At 41.6% G+C, this 14742-nt stretch overlaps 1 protein-coding gene across 6 annotated transcripts in view; it reads left to right on the top strand.

Moving 5' to 3' along the window:
• NRXN3 (neurexin 3) overlaps positions 1-14742 on the top strand; it is a 962180-nt gene that overhangs the window by 221418 nt on the left and 726020 nt on the right. The window lies entirely within an intron of this gene.

Below are 14742 nucleotides of genomic sequence, written 5' to 3'. Positions count from 1 at the left end.
AAAACATGTATATAAATTATGTGAGGAGAATGCAGCATGAGGGTATAATGGAGTTGTGGCAATGAAGTAACATGTGGACCTGTGGTGTACCATGTTAGTACATCACAGCAGCAGTTTCTGCATTCATCACGAACAGCTAGTTGGCTTCCAAGCCCATATTGTCTCATGCTGACTGGCTGCCCTTGTCCTTAGTTAATCCACAACTTCAAGAAAATCCACACATGAGTAATAAGAGTTTGAACTGCCTGGCTAGTAGCAAGAACCAGACAAGTGTTTGGGGTGGGGATGAGAAGCCTCGGCCTAAATATGAAATCTGGTGCAGTTGTTCAGCTATTACGCCCTGCAGTCAGCTTTTGTCATCTTTCCTATCTCTTCTAACAGAATTGTGATAATCACTGTGATTAATGGTGATTGACATCTCCAAAATGTGCTATAGAAAGCTTACTGATAAGCACGGTTAAGTTTTCTGTCAGTCAGCTTCTTAGATAGCCTGGAGTAAGAGTTTCTTGCAAGAGTTTTCTCCCTAATGGTGGTAATTCTGTTTTTCACAGGGTGTGGCTTGGTGGGTCCGAGTCCTTTGCAGCCTTGAGGGTTGTCATAATATCCTCTTTGTATGAACATTTAATATTGAAGGGAAGGCAGAGCTGAGTTTTCAGGCAGGAGTCATGGAAACAGCAATGCTGAGCTAGATGATGTCTCTGACTGCAGCTGCCTGACTTGTTACCATCTTACTGATGCTTGACTCATGGTGTCGGGGGTTGTATGTTTCGTGCCAGTCTTTTGATGTGAGCAATGGCTGTCAGAGTCTGGAGATGCTCTCCTGCCTAACCTCTGGATTAGTTAAGGGGATGCACATATGCTGGAAAACAAAATGTGAGCATCTTATATAGGAAATGAAACTACCCTGCTGAATACAAACTGTCATACAGACATCGAATCCTTCTGTTTTCATCTGTAGAGCCTTGGGCTTGATTTTTGTAGGCACTGAGCATCCCAGTTTGATCGAAATAAAGAGGAGATACAGCTTCTTAGTGTCTCTTTAAATCAGGATCTTAATTTTATTTATGGATGCTCTGAACATAACACTTAGCTGAGGCCATTTTTATGTGTGCTTTAAGTCAAGCCAATGGAGCAGAGAAAGCGGTGACAAGAAAATCTTCAGCAGCTTTGTTATTTATATAATCATTTGTATTCTATTAGCTAGCACAATGTGCTAAGAGACGCTTACATAGCAGTCCCATGCTTATAATGCTCTGTGAGAAGAAAAACCCAAGCAACCACTTAAGAATGAGAGGGAAGAGGAAGAAAACAGATAATCAGAATGTACCTCGTAATCTTCACTTGACTAGGCAGTGACAGAAGATGTTTTTGAGCAGCTGTCTCGACTTAATACAGGCTGGTGCTGACTGGATTTGAGCTATAGTCTACTTAATAGCAACCTGCTCTTAGTAGCGGTCTGGTAATGTTTTCACCTGCTGTGAAAATATGCCTAAAATGTACCTTTCCTGGCTTCTGAGGTCAAATCCACTATATGCTATTCACTAAACAACAGTGTAGCATAGGGCTGTCAGGAGTGTACCTGGAAGTGGGATGAATGGAAAAATTTAATATTTCAAATTGGAAGCCATGTTCCTAATTAGCACTTGCTGTTTCATTTCTCCATACCCCTTAGGCCGTTGGATGAATTACCACAGGTGTCACTAGGAAGTGTAAGGAAACTGACTGTTGTGCATTTCCTCATTCTGGTTTTGGCAAGCAGAGGTGACAGGGAACTGCAATTAATGGAGAAAGAGCAGCACTTAGACGACTTTCAGAAACCTGACAAAGTCCAGAAGTGCTTCCATAACACGGACACCTACACAGAGCAGGGTCTGAGCAGAATAGATAGCCTGTGTAGCCTGAGAAAGGTTCTTGTGGCATGTGTCATGAGCTATTCCCAGAAATCAAAGCAGGCAGTGCTTTCATTAAATGGAGCTTTGGATGAGTTGAGCTGAAAGTAGTTAGCCTTTTGAAATTCCTCACAGGGTTAGTTTCCTCTTTTTTCCTTTGTAAGGGATGAAGACACTGATGGCAAAGGTACCAGGATCAACCTGAAATCCACCTGGAATTAGGGGATGGTTCTTTTGAGTGTTTTCTTTCTGTTTACTTCTGAAATGCCAGGTTAGATCTATGTAATGCAATGCAGCATGGTATGAAAGAAACTTGAGCTGACTTGAGAAAGCTAGAGTACCTGTGGGGATCAGACTGACCCCCAGGAGCAGCCAGCTTTGATCACTGAAGAGGCAGAAATGTGTTAGTGCAGTGCTTGTGTGCCTGTAATGTTTCTAGTTCCAGAACTGGCTACAGGGATCTTGTCTCTCTGCATAGCACAGCACTGTATTTTATAAATCAGTGCCTGTAAGTTATGTTTTAGAATACTTACTGTGGCCAAGAAAGATGCTTAGTCTCTCATCAGCCAGTACTGGAGGAGCTTGAGCTCTTAAGAAAAGTAAGAAAGTAAGAAAGTTAAACAGAGGGGTAGTAGACCGTAACAGCAAATATTGTTCCTTTAAATTTATGCTTTTTAGTAAAGTAATGTTCTTTTTTCCTACCAAAGTCATAGCTGAGTAATCACCTGTTCCCAGAAGCATAGCACATTGCAAGTGGATTGTGCTGGTGTTTGTCATGAGGAAGGACACCCTGCCAAGCCCTGTACTGATCTCTTCAAAGTGTTAAAGCAGAAGAGTCTATTCCTACTCCCCTGCATTTGTTGAAGACTCCCCTGAGAGATGTCTCAGTTTCCTAGGATTTCCTAGGCAACAGGATTGCTGCAGGCTTTGGGGTGAAACTTTCAGCCTTCCCCCTGTAATCTCACTTACTTCATCTGGACTGTGTCAGCCTCACAGTACAGCAACAAAACTGCTCACATGGGAGTGAAGAGGGCTCCTTGAGTGGAGCATTGCTTCCCACTTCCTCTGAGATGACATGCAGGTGCTGAAGTGCCATGGGGTGAATGCCTAATGACCCTCTCTGCCCCTTTGCAGCTGGGACAGACTTCTTCACTCAGCTGGGGTTGGTAGGAGGAGGTGCAACTCTGGCAGGGTAGACTTTCCTTGTGGTCAAAGTCTAAGCCTTGACTAGGAGGAACTGGAATGTGTGAGAATGTGCTTCTGGAAATGAGCCAAGGGTCCTGGGACTTTTCTGCTGCAGTATCTAAGTAAGCTGTGGTGAAAGTACTGATGTTTTCTTTGAATCGTTTAAGCTACTATTTCCTCCTTTGACCACAGACCAGATTCTCCTACCTCTTCTTTTCCTTGTGCCTACTAGTTCTGGTTGAAGAGATTTCACTAAGCTGCTAGTAGTAATACAACTAAATCATAAATCCAAGTGCTGAATGTGTAGTTCAGGTTGTTGTGTTGGTGGTATTATTATTATAATTATTATTATTATTCTTTATTTTAGTCAGAATTAAAGGTGCCTCAATGCCTGGTAGCACTATTTGTTTTACATTTCTCTGTAGCCGTCCTGGCAGTACTGCAGCATACCTGACTGTAATGAGGGAGCAAGACAGCAAAATCAAAATAACTTCTTTCATGAAAAATTTAAAAGGCAGAATATGCAAATAGAGCACACACAGACATCAAACATGGACAGTGAATTGTATTTGCATAAAATCTGAGGCTTTATGGACCTCAGTCTTAAATTGTTCCAGAGGAACTCTGAGGGGGGAAGCTGGTGCATTTCCTATCGCGGAGCAAACCAGAAACAGAGGTGGGATAGGAGGAGGTACAGAAGCACATCTGAGGCAAGTGAGCAGAAGTATTTTCTTAATGGCTGTCAGGGAAGGAGTGACACTGCTTTAAGAGTCAGTGAATGGATAGAAAGGAGAAATTACTGCCCTCAGGGGGAAAGGAAAAAGGATCCATTAATAGTATTTAAGGACACCCATAGGGCCACAAAGAGGTAAGACAAGAAAGGTAATGACAAACAGCTATGTATTGGGTGTACTGGAGAGTCTCAGGGAGGAGGTTCCAGTGATCGGGGTGGAGATAGAGAATGGCTGGGTGGTAAATTTAGCTTTGTAGTCAAAGAGGGAAAACTGCATTTTGATCTCCATTCACTAGGGAAGGGAGGTAATCAGAATATTTTCTAGGCTTTATTAGGGAGTCAGCCATTCAGATTCGATTTACTTGGAGCAGTATTTAGATGGTACAGATGGAAGAGCTTTAGAAGAGCTGAAGGTGGTCCCTGGAGAATGGATGTACATGAGAGAATTTATGAAAATGTCACATTTTTCTATCAATGCTTTATTAAAATCTCAATTCTGGAAAATGTTGATTAGTACTAACAGCTTGATGGAAGCAGTGAAGTTTGCATATGGCTGGAATATGGCAGAAATTATTGCAGGGGTCAGCCACCATCTGGCCATGATGTGAGAAAGCTGTGAAAGCTCAGATCATTTCTGCCTGCAATTTAACTGCTAGAAGCCAGATTTCTAAATGGTTCATGAGTGTGCCCAGTTGCTGTATGTACATCTTGGATGCTCTCTACAAGCCAGGTCTTTTTCAGGCCTATTTGCATGTGTAAAGATGATGCGATTTCTGTTTGGGGATTATTTTTTTTCTGGTTGAAGTATCACACTGGGGAGGAGGCTGAAGATGCCTAAAGGGCTGAAGCCTGAAGGGCTAAAACACAGACACAGAGAAAAACAGTCCAAATGTGAAGAGGGCAGATGGAGGAAGTTGCAGATACAAGACTCCCTCCCTAACCTGGTAGCCTAAAAGCTTTTAGGTGCCCAAGATCTCCTCCCACAGCAGTGATTTAACAGACCCAGGAATACATAAGAGGACAGTCAGGAATTAACAGTGTGGGGGGAATTTCACTGATGAGATGTGGAGGAAGTTACCACATGAATGGCACTAATTGCCCACACATGTTGGTCCTACACTGCTGCTCCAGCTGCTCTATTGTGTTTAGACCACTCTGTTTCTTATCTGTATTACTTTGTGAATTTAGTATTTGTAAAAGAAAGGGAGGGCCTAGTAGTACTGCACAGAAACAGGCAAAGCATGGCCAAAGGCTGAATATGATTCCTCTCCTCAAAATATATCTTGTTCTTAATCTTGGTCTCCCTTTACTGTGCCAGTGCATCATCCCAAACTGACCTGCTGATTATAGAATCATCAAATGGTTTAGGCTAGAACGGACCTTAAAAATCATATAGTTCCAGGTCCGCCTGGACAGGGACACCTTCCACTAGACCAGGTTGCTCAAAGCCCTGTCCAGATTGGCCTTGGGCATTTCTAGGAATGGGGCATCCACAGCTTCTCTGGGCAACCTGTGCCAGTGTCTCACCGTGATCTTGATTCTTAAACTTCCAGATCCAGAAACGTGTAGTTTTTGGGTTTTCCTCACTCTTAGATTTCCAATTGCGTTACTGCTGCTGTGGTGGATCATTTTCCTGCTGCAGCTCTAGGCTGTGTGAGTGACAGGGTCATGCGTGCTTGTGCTTTTTCTCTGTGCTATCTGCAGAGCATCCAGCGCAAAGCCTTCATCATGTTTTTGAGTGCCCTTGTTGTGGAAACATAACAACACAGTGGCTTAAGAGACCCAACAAGGAGATGCTGGCCAATGTTTTGAGCAGCTCCTACTGAAATTCATGGGAAAAAAAAAATCCAAACCATATTTCTGGGAAGGTTTAACTTGTAGGTAGGAATGGAGGCCCTTGGAAACTGAGAGCAATATGGTACAAGGCAAGATGCTGAGAGAATCCTGAATAGACCAGTAATGGGGAGGGGAAGATGATAGTGTTTTCCCATCAAGTAATGCTTATAAGCTTCATTCCTGGGCTTGTTTGCATTTTGTATTTCTGTATTAGCTCAGAGTCAGAAGGGAATATATGGTTGGGCATTAAAACATTAGGCTGCATGCTGGCTGACAATGTATATTGGATGCTTAGGCATGAATCCTGCAAGGTACATAGAATACCTTGTGCTTTCTGGTATGAGTGTGGGGCATGACATGAAGCCAAAGAGAGCAAGAGGCTCTTTAAACTGAACATCTGAAAGCTGGAGCACCCTACCCATCTATCTCTGGGCTTTTTGACAGTGATGAAAAAGAAACAATGCTTTGAGAAGGATTGTTTTTAAACAAACTTTTTTATCTTACCAGAGGAACTTCTGTTGCCCTGACAGACCTCTGGTGCTGCCAGAGGAGTGGCATTGTGCCTCCTTTGTTTTGCTCGCCTGTATTTTTGCATGTGCACACTATTCTATAGTCATAAAAAACTGGGTCACACCACCCTCTTTTCTCAGAAATAACTACTAGAGTGAAATTTACCCTACACACAAGTGTGGGAGAAAATGTGTTATACTTCTTATATCAAACCAGGCATAAGCAAAGTAACTGTTTTATGGTTCATGGTCCCAATACTAACATTTAGCAGAGTGATGAATGTCAGCCTCTCTGGGGAAGGCACTTGATTCAGCTAATTTTGCTAGTGGCTTTTTTTTTAGAGAATCATTTAGCAAGGGTGGGAGAAAAGAGGAATGTTTGTGTGAAGCAAAGGCAAGGCAGCCATTCCAGCACAAAATCTATGGCCATACTGTGGGCCAGAAGAAGAGAGAGCATTTAGATTTCTATACAAGTGTCTGAGTCATGGGAGATGAAAGGTCAGAACTAAGCTTTTGTTAGTGCAGGTGGAAGCATGCAGAGAGAAAGGCATCTCGTGGTACAGTAACATAATGACAATATTTTACAATTAACATATCTGAAGGAGTTTAGGCATAGAGGAACAAATCACCTAGCTTGTTCCTTTTCAGTACTCTTTTGAGTGAATTTCTCATAACTTTCCCACTTCCTAAACACAAAGAAAGTACAATATCCTAGGCTGAGCTCCCAGGAGAAGCACAGATCAGAATGTCCTGGTCAGTTTGACAAGGCAAATGAATATTTTTGGTTTTGGAGTATATTTTCTTAGTGTCTGATTTATTTTTTCTAAATTATGATTATTTTTAATGACAAGAATATCACACAGAAAATTCAATGGTACAGAGCTTGGTGTACTGTGACCCCATACTTATTAAATACATTTACTAAAAGTCTAATTCATAATGATGAATAATCTGAGGTAATAGGACACTGTCTCAACAGTTCAGTCAGTGGCCTTTGCAAAGCAGCATCAGAGATTTTGGCTTCTTTGTCAGCTAAAACATGTACCGAGAGGAGTAAATGTCTTTATCTGCTTCCTTCAAATGCTACAACTAAGGCACAGAGGTGATGTGACTTGGTCATTGTCATACAGCCTGCCATTAGTAGAGCAGTAGATAAGAGGGACATCTTACCTATTGATCTTTTTGTTGCTGTTCCTCCTGGCAGGGATAGCCTATGTCTTCAGTATAGTTTAAGAGTTGCAACTATCTGATGTTCTTAGTGGAGAATACTAGATGTTCCTGGAATTACTGCAACCTTGTTTTCCTGGGGAATTTTCTTCTTTACCAGTAGTATTTACTATTTTTTTTCTTGGTTTATCCTTGACTTCTTTATACATTCCTGTCAAGCTGACAAGGGGATGAGTGTGAAAAAACAACTTTGGAAGACTGCACAAGCCATATATGTATAGGCTATGTCAGTAGTGCATCTTAAAATTGCCAGCTGCAGTGTTGTGGATGGGTATGAAATGCCCCCACTACCTTCTTTTAAGTGTCAGGCCAGGTGAGGAAATGAAGGAAATATCCGGAACAGGCTTTACTTCCAGGCTGGGGACTGTTCAAATGAAGATCAGTCACAGAATCCTAGAATAGTTAGGGTTGGAAAGGACCTTAAGAACATCTAGTTCCAACCCCCCTGCCATGGGCAGGGACAACTCACACTAAACCATGTCACCCAAGGCTCTGTCCAACCTGGCCTTGAACACTGCCAGGGATAGAGCATTTACCACCAAGTTTGGATGTCCAAAGCCTGGCGTTCTTAGCTTATTATGAAAGTAAATTAACTTCTTTTGCTTTGTTTGGCTTTGTAGTTCACTAAGCTTAGTAAATTCTTGGTTTGGGTGAATACTGAGAAGAAATAGGAGATAACACTTTAATTTGTTGCTCCTTATGTTGCATTAAACAGATTGCTAAGGATCAACCTTATATTGTCAGATAGAAATATCGTTTTGGAGAGTCAGGACCTTCCATATACTAACATTAATAAAATAATAGGAGAGGGAGAAGTTGCAAAACTGTGCTGTTTATGTATAGGTGTATAAAAGACACACTTTCAGCCTAGGAGTGAGTGGAATGCTTATTGTAAAGGAAGACAATGAGAGAATGTACTTACTTTTTTGGCATGTAGGGTTTGAAAGCTTGCTAGGCAGAGTTAATAATATTGACTATGCACAGCTTAATGAATTCTCCAGTGCTCTGGCTCTTAACATAGCTGTAATAGTGGTGGGAAAAGCACTTTTCCAGTGGTATTTGAGTACCTGCTCCAAGGTCAAGAATTAAAAGGACTCTGCTCCCTGTGTAACTGTATCCCCCAACACATTTTCTTCTAATGAAACCAGTTACACTGCTTTTAAAAATATCTGCTACCTTTACCAGCAGGAACATGCACCACTAGGATTGAAGCTAGAACTTCTAACTTAACCCCATTTCAACTTGACTTTGGGACCACTAGCAATTCCTCAGCCTTCTGGGCATTATTTTTTTCTCCTGTTAGTATTTTAATTTTATTGCAATCTTCAAATATGAAGTGCGCAGCTGCAAATATTGTACTCTAGCTGTGCGTTCAGGTAGGTTGTGGTCATTCAACAGTGGTATGCAAGGGCTGAATCTAGATTTTTAGAACTTTAATTAGAAATGGGGTTGTTGGCTGTACTTGACAAGTATCATCTCCTTGGGAGCAGCAATTATTGTATAAATCTTATTGCCTGACCTGGATGGCCAGAATATTGCTATGAAATGCATATGTGTGTTTGTATTGTGGGTGATGATGGAAGACTGAGCAGCTGCTGCCCACCATAAAAAGCCAGGCTGCTGCAGCTGCCAACAAGGGAGGCAAGAAAGGATGGTGAGGTTTGAATGTTGAGTGGGTAGGCTGGTCCACCACTCCTCTGTAGCAGTGAGCCAGCTGACTGTCATGTGAGTAGAAAAGGAGTAGATAGGCAACTAACAGGCAGCATTTGTTACTTGGACTGCATGGAAAAAACAGTGAGCTCAATATGACACAATCAGATTTTGTATTGTCTCTCATTTAATTTCTGTTCTAATTCTTTGTCATTGCTGCTCTCTGGCTTTGGTCTACTGTTGATGTTGTCTGTTGCTCAGAGTATCTGTGCTTGGGGATTATTTACTCTCCCTCCGTCCTTTAAACTGCAAAGGAAGAATTCATTTAGTTCAGAACTAACAATGTGTTTATCTAGATTCCTAAGAAATTCAATATGAATAATACAGGTATATTGAAAGATGAAATTTAAGCTCCAAGTTACTTAAGACAAGTTTTTATACTCCTGGAACCGCAGTTCCATAAATGGTGATGTTAGAAACCCTAATGTCAGAGCTCAGAGATGAGTTACGATCTGCCCTTTGCCCCTGCTTTTTGTAGCTATTTAGGCACAGATGTAGTAGCACATGAGATGGATGGTGTTTATTTTAATAGATGTTAGGGGAACATCAGGAGGGTTGCTATGTGGTATACCATGCTACTGGTGACTTAATATCACCAGAAGGGGAAAACTCAAATGCTCCTACTTCCTGAGCACAAATCTTAGCACTTGAGCACTTAACGGATGCTTCAGAGAGAGGATCAGTTACGTGGGGCTGATGTCACACAACAGTAACAGCTGCATCCAGCAAAGCAGCGATTTGTAGTGTGTGAGTCGCCAAGCTCCTCTGGCCAGAGTGGAAGTGACTGAGCAGTGGTGTCTCACTTTCAGTACCTCAAGAGATAACTGAGTGATGTCAGTAAAGCTTTCTTAGCATGTAGAGGGAACACATTGGTTTAGGAAAGTGGCAGAGATGAAAAATGGCATTTAGAAATGAGGCTTGAGAATGGCATAATCATTCCTGTTAAATCTGTGCCTTTCTTTCTGATTATTAGCCATTTTAAGTGGAATGGGTTTTGCATCTAGAACAAGTATCTGAACAGATGATTAGTGGTTTTATCTGTAATAACTTTACATTTTATAGAACCCTGCTAGGAGTATGCATCTAGTGAGCCAAGCTATTTAAAGCTGTGCTAATTCTGTTAATTGCTCTGTGTTTATTTAGATTGCTGGCACCTGCAGGCTTTAGGATAATGTGTGTGGGGTATATTCTCTCCCTCTTTCTAGCTGAGAAAAATAGAGAGGGCTATTTCCTCAGCTAGGAACAGCAACCTTGGCGGAACATCCTGGCTGGATTAGTTGTCCTTGAGATTCCCTCTTTTACTACAGCTGATTGCAGTAAGATGCCAGCCAGAGGCAAGATGTTCCTTTGATTGGGGCAGGAGGTAGGCAGACAATCTGCTTTTGCATCCACTTGCTATCATCAGGCAGTAGCAGCAACAGGGAAGAGAGCCAGTGATTTTAGAAGGCTGATTAAGTCCATCCCATTCTGATCCTGCTTCTCAACTGCCTTCCAGTGTTCGTTTTCCAGTTTGGTTTTGGTTGTGAAGTGCTCCAGTAGCTTTCAAGCTCTGAACAGATGTGAAGATAAGTATGCTGAATGCTCTCTGAACTTTTGTCAGAGAAGATATCTGGCAGTGGAATTCAGAACATTTGAGGTAACTAAAACGTTGCTGTGAAATAGTAGGAGGGCAGCACAGCTCTTTTCATGTTTGCAGCTGGATTGGACAAACTACTTGAATAATCTTGACAAGGCTCTGATGACAAACTTTTTTCTAATCTTATGTTCTTGTACTTCTGGTTTTATTTCTCACATGGGCAATAAAATGGGGAAGAAAAGGTTTTCACTTGCATTGTTCAGTGCTGACTTAAAAATGCAGCAGATCCTGAAAGGCTTTGTACTTGAAAGCTTTTATCTAATATGAGCTCAATATGGCTGTTACTGAAGTGGGTAGCAGAAGAGGTGGCTATTCTGGTTTATGTAGGTGCCAATTCTCTCTCAGACCTCTGATGTGGGTTTCAGCCTATGCTTCAGCTTTCGCAATGGTAGGATATTGTCCCAACGAATCAGATGATTAAGAGGTGTTCACACTCTGTTACTTCTTTTATAGCTGTCTTCAAAGCTGCATTTTTTCTTGAGAAGACCAGTGAGAGGTTTGGGTGAAATCTGTCTTTCTGATACTGATGCTGTGACCACAGTTTGGTTTCTGCAACTGCTCTGTAACTCTTTATGGGCACTAAGTTAGATGCTGGTTGTAACCTCCCAATGGAGGTTCTTGCCCAGTGGAGGGACTGCCACATCACCCACCTCGAAGGTGTAAAAGAAGTGTAAAAAGAGCCACATGTAGCACAGGATAGAGCTTTCTCAGGAGCTTAACAAACCATGATTATTGTGATTTGTCACTCTTAAAGGACAAGACATTTGTGTTTGTGCTGTTACTGGGGATGTTCAGTTCATTTATTCTAGCCAGGTAATGGTTAAGCAATCAATTGCAATATTAAAATATTTGCTAATCAGTTGCAAAGAAAACCTCAGAAAAAGTGTATGCTATTCTTATATTTAAGAATGGGTTCTCTGCAGCTTCAGTGGTCAGCTAACCAGGCAAGCTGTCAGCTGAGCACTTTTCTCCATTTCCCTGGTTTATATTCCAGGGCTGATTTATCCTGAAATTGCCTTCATCTGAGATAACAAGAAGATAGAATGCCTCCGTTCTCCTTTACTTAAGCTTGATGTGACTACTTCTCTCTCGAGCAAGTGTGTTTGCTTCCTATTATTTATGACTGCATACTAAGACATAATATAGAAATGCAGCATTGTCACTTCCTCCATCTTCTCCATTTTTTTTGTTAATATGTATTTCTAGTATGTTCTCTTAATTAGCATATGCTTGGCTCTTCTGGCTTCAGGCTAGTTTTCATGTTTACAACCTCCGTGATACATTTTGTTAGAACTTCACAAATCATATATCACAGGAGAAATTAATTATGCATGTAACTTATTAGGTTAATAACTTTCATCTCATTGTGCGCTGCACATGACGTTAAACATTAATAATTCAAATGGCAACTTTGACATAGAGTGTGTTTTCTGAATCATTTCTTCTGGCGCTTCTTTTTGGGAGTTTGGGGTTTGTGTGGAAACTACAGCTAGTTTTAAAAAACTTGATTCCAGCTCTGTTTCCCCATTCCTTCTGTAGAATACTGGAAATACTGGATTTGCCAGTGACTCCAGTAGAGGAAGGCAAATAAGTGTTGGTGTCCCCTTTGGTTTTGCAACTGGAGCTTGTGGGAAAGACTTGTTTTGTATAAGGACACCTTTTGGTAAGAATAATATAATAGTTTGGATTGGAGGGGACCTTTAAAAGTCATCAGTGCTCAGAGCCCCATCCAACCTGACCATGAATGTTTCCTGGGATGGGATATCTGCCACTGCTCTGGGCAACTTGTTCCAGTATTTCACCACCCTCATCATAAAAAAATTTCTTCTATCTAGCTTAAATGTCCCCTCTTCTAGGTTAAACCCATCACATCTTGTTGCTATTGCAACAGGCCCTGCTAAAAAGTTTGCCCCCATCTTTCTTATAAGGGCACTTACTGCTAGGGTGCTGTGAGGTCTCCCCACAGCCTTCTCTTTTTCAGGCTGAACATCTCCAACTCTCTCAGGTTTTCTTCAAGAGAGTGGTGTTTCATCTCTCTGATCATCTTTGTGGCCCTCCTCTACACTGGCTTCATCAGGTCTTTCCTATACATTATGTTCTAGGTGGATTCTCACCAGAGTAGAGGAACAGGATCACCTCCCTCAAACTGCTGGTCACGCTTCTTTTGGTGCAGCCAGCATACAGTAGGTTTTCTGGGCCGTGAATACACATTGTTGGCTCATGTCCTGCTTTTCATCCACCAGTACCCCCAAATCCTTCTTCTCACTGCTCCAAATCCTTTCATCTTCCAGCCTGTATGGATACAGGGGGTTGCCCTGACGCAGGTGCAGGATGTTGCCCTTGGCCTTGTTGAACCGCATAAGGTCCATATGAGCCCACTTCCTGAGCTTGTCTAGATCCCTCTAAGTGGCATCCTTTCCCTTAGGTGTGTCAACCACACCAGTCAGTTTGGTGTTGCCTGCAAACTTTCTGTGGGTGCACTTGACCTGCTCCCTCCCCCCCCTCCCCCAGCTTCATGTCATTGCTGAAGATACTAAGCAGTACTGGTCCCAGTACAGATCCCTGAGGGACACCATTTATTACCAGTCTGCATCTGGACATTGAGCTGTTGACCACTACCCCATAGATGTGACCATCCAACCAGTTACTGATTCACTGAACAGTCCACTCATCAAATCCATATCTCTCCAATTTAGGGAGAATGATGTTGTAGGGGCTATGCCAAGGGCCTGTATCTGAAAACTACCTCCTTAAATACTCAGGCAAGTCTAACAGAACAGCTGTGTATCAGTACTCCCCTAAAACCATTTCAGAGACTCCACTTATTTGGAGGGCAGCAAATGAGTTTTGATGGTGCTGCCAAGGAGTTATGAACATTGGCGCTGTATTTTAACTGTGGAGGAGCTTCCTTGGGCTTACTGAGGCATCAGCAAGTGTGGACAAGAGAGTTTTGGTAAAGGAAGCCTACCTTTCAAAAGTCTTTCAGTGAGGTGTCTCACCAAAAGGCTTTTCAAGGATTAAAAGAAGCAATGGGCAAAGAAAGAAGGTCCCTGAACAGAGGAAGAACTAGTTGGAAGGTAAAAATGTAAGGTAAGAATGTTGGATGAAACGGGCAGTTTTGCCACGGGAAGGCCCCAGCGGGGAAGATACCTGAGTCAGTGCTGAGGTCTGAAGATTTATTACTAGAACTATAAATGCAAAGGGATGTGGATAGAGAAGGCATACATTTTGCTGATGTATTGTACGTCACTTGTGTTTATTTATTTATTGTTTAGGGTTTTTTTTTCCCTTTTATTTTTATATTCTCTTCCCTTATTTCCCTTATTATTTCCCTTATTCCCTTATATTCCCTTACAATATATGATTATCATAATCATTAGTAGTAGTGTTATTGTACTTTAATTATTAGACAGTTCTTGTCTCAACCTGTGGGTTTTGCATTCTTTTGATTCTCCTTCCATTCATCCCGGGAAGGGGGTGTGAGTGAGTGGCTGCACGGTATTTAGCTACCAGCTGATCTTAAACCCTAAGCTGAGAATATGACAGTATTCAGGTGAGACTGTCTGCAGAACTCCAGAGGATGACCTAATAATGCTGAACAACTGGACAAATAAATGTCAGATTAAATTAAATGGATGTAAATGCAAATTGAGGTATATATATTGGGAAGGAGTTAATATAATCCAAATATTCCATATGCAATAGAGAGCTTCAGGTTGATTCTGATATTTTAGTAAGGAATTATTTGAAAATATTTGTTTGATGGTCAATATTGATCAAATAAGCGCATCTAACATTGGACATTTTTAGGAAGGGAATAGCGAACAATACAGAAAATACAATGATGTCATTAAATAAAACTACACTGGACACTGTCATTCTGTCATGAGAGGTCATGAGAGAGACTTTTATATAAGGCATGGCCAAACAGACTATGGCTTTTCATAGCAGAATTGATGGAGAAAAAGGTATGATAGTGGGACATAAAATCATGTATAGTGTGGGAGAGGAATCGAA

The sequence above is a fragment of the Melopsittacus undulatus genome, chromosome 4 (genome assembly GCF_012275295.1).
Source record: "Melopsittacus undulatus isolate bMelUnd1 chromosome 4, bMelUnd1.mat.Z, whole genome shotgun sequence".
NCBI lineage: Eukaryota > Metazoa > Chordata > Aves > Psittaciformes > Psittaculidae > Melopsittacus > Melopsittacus undulatus.
Note: the sequence above shows the minus strand (reverse complement) of the source record. Positions and strands in the feature narration are given on the sequence as shown.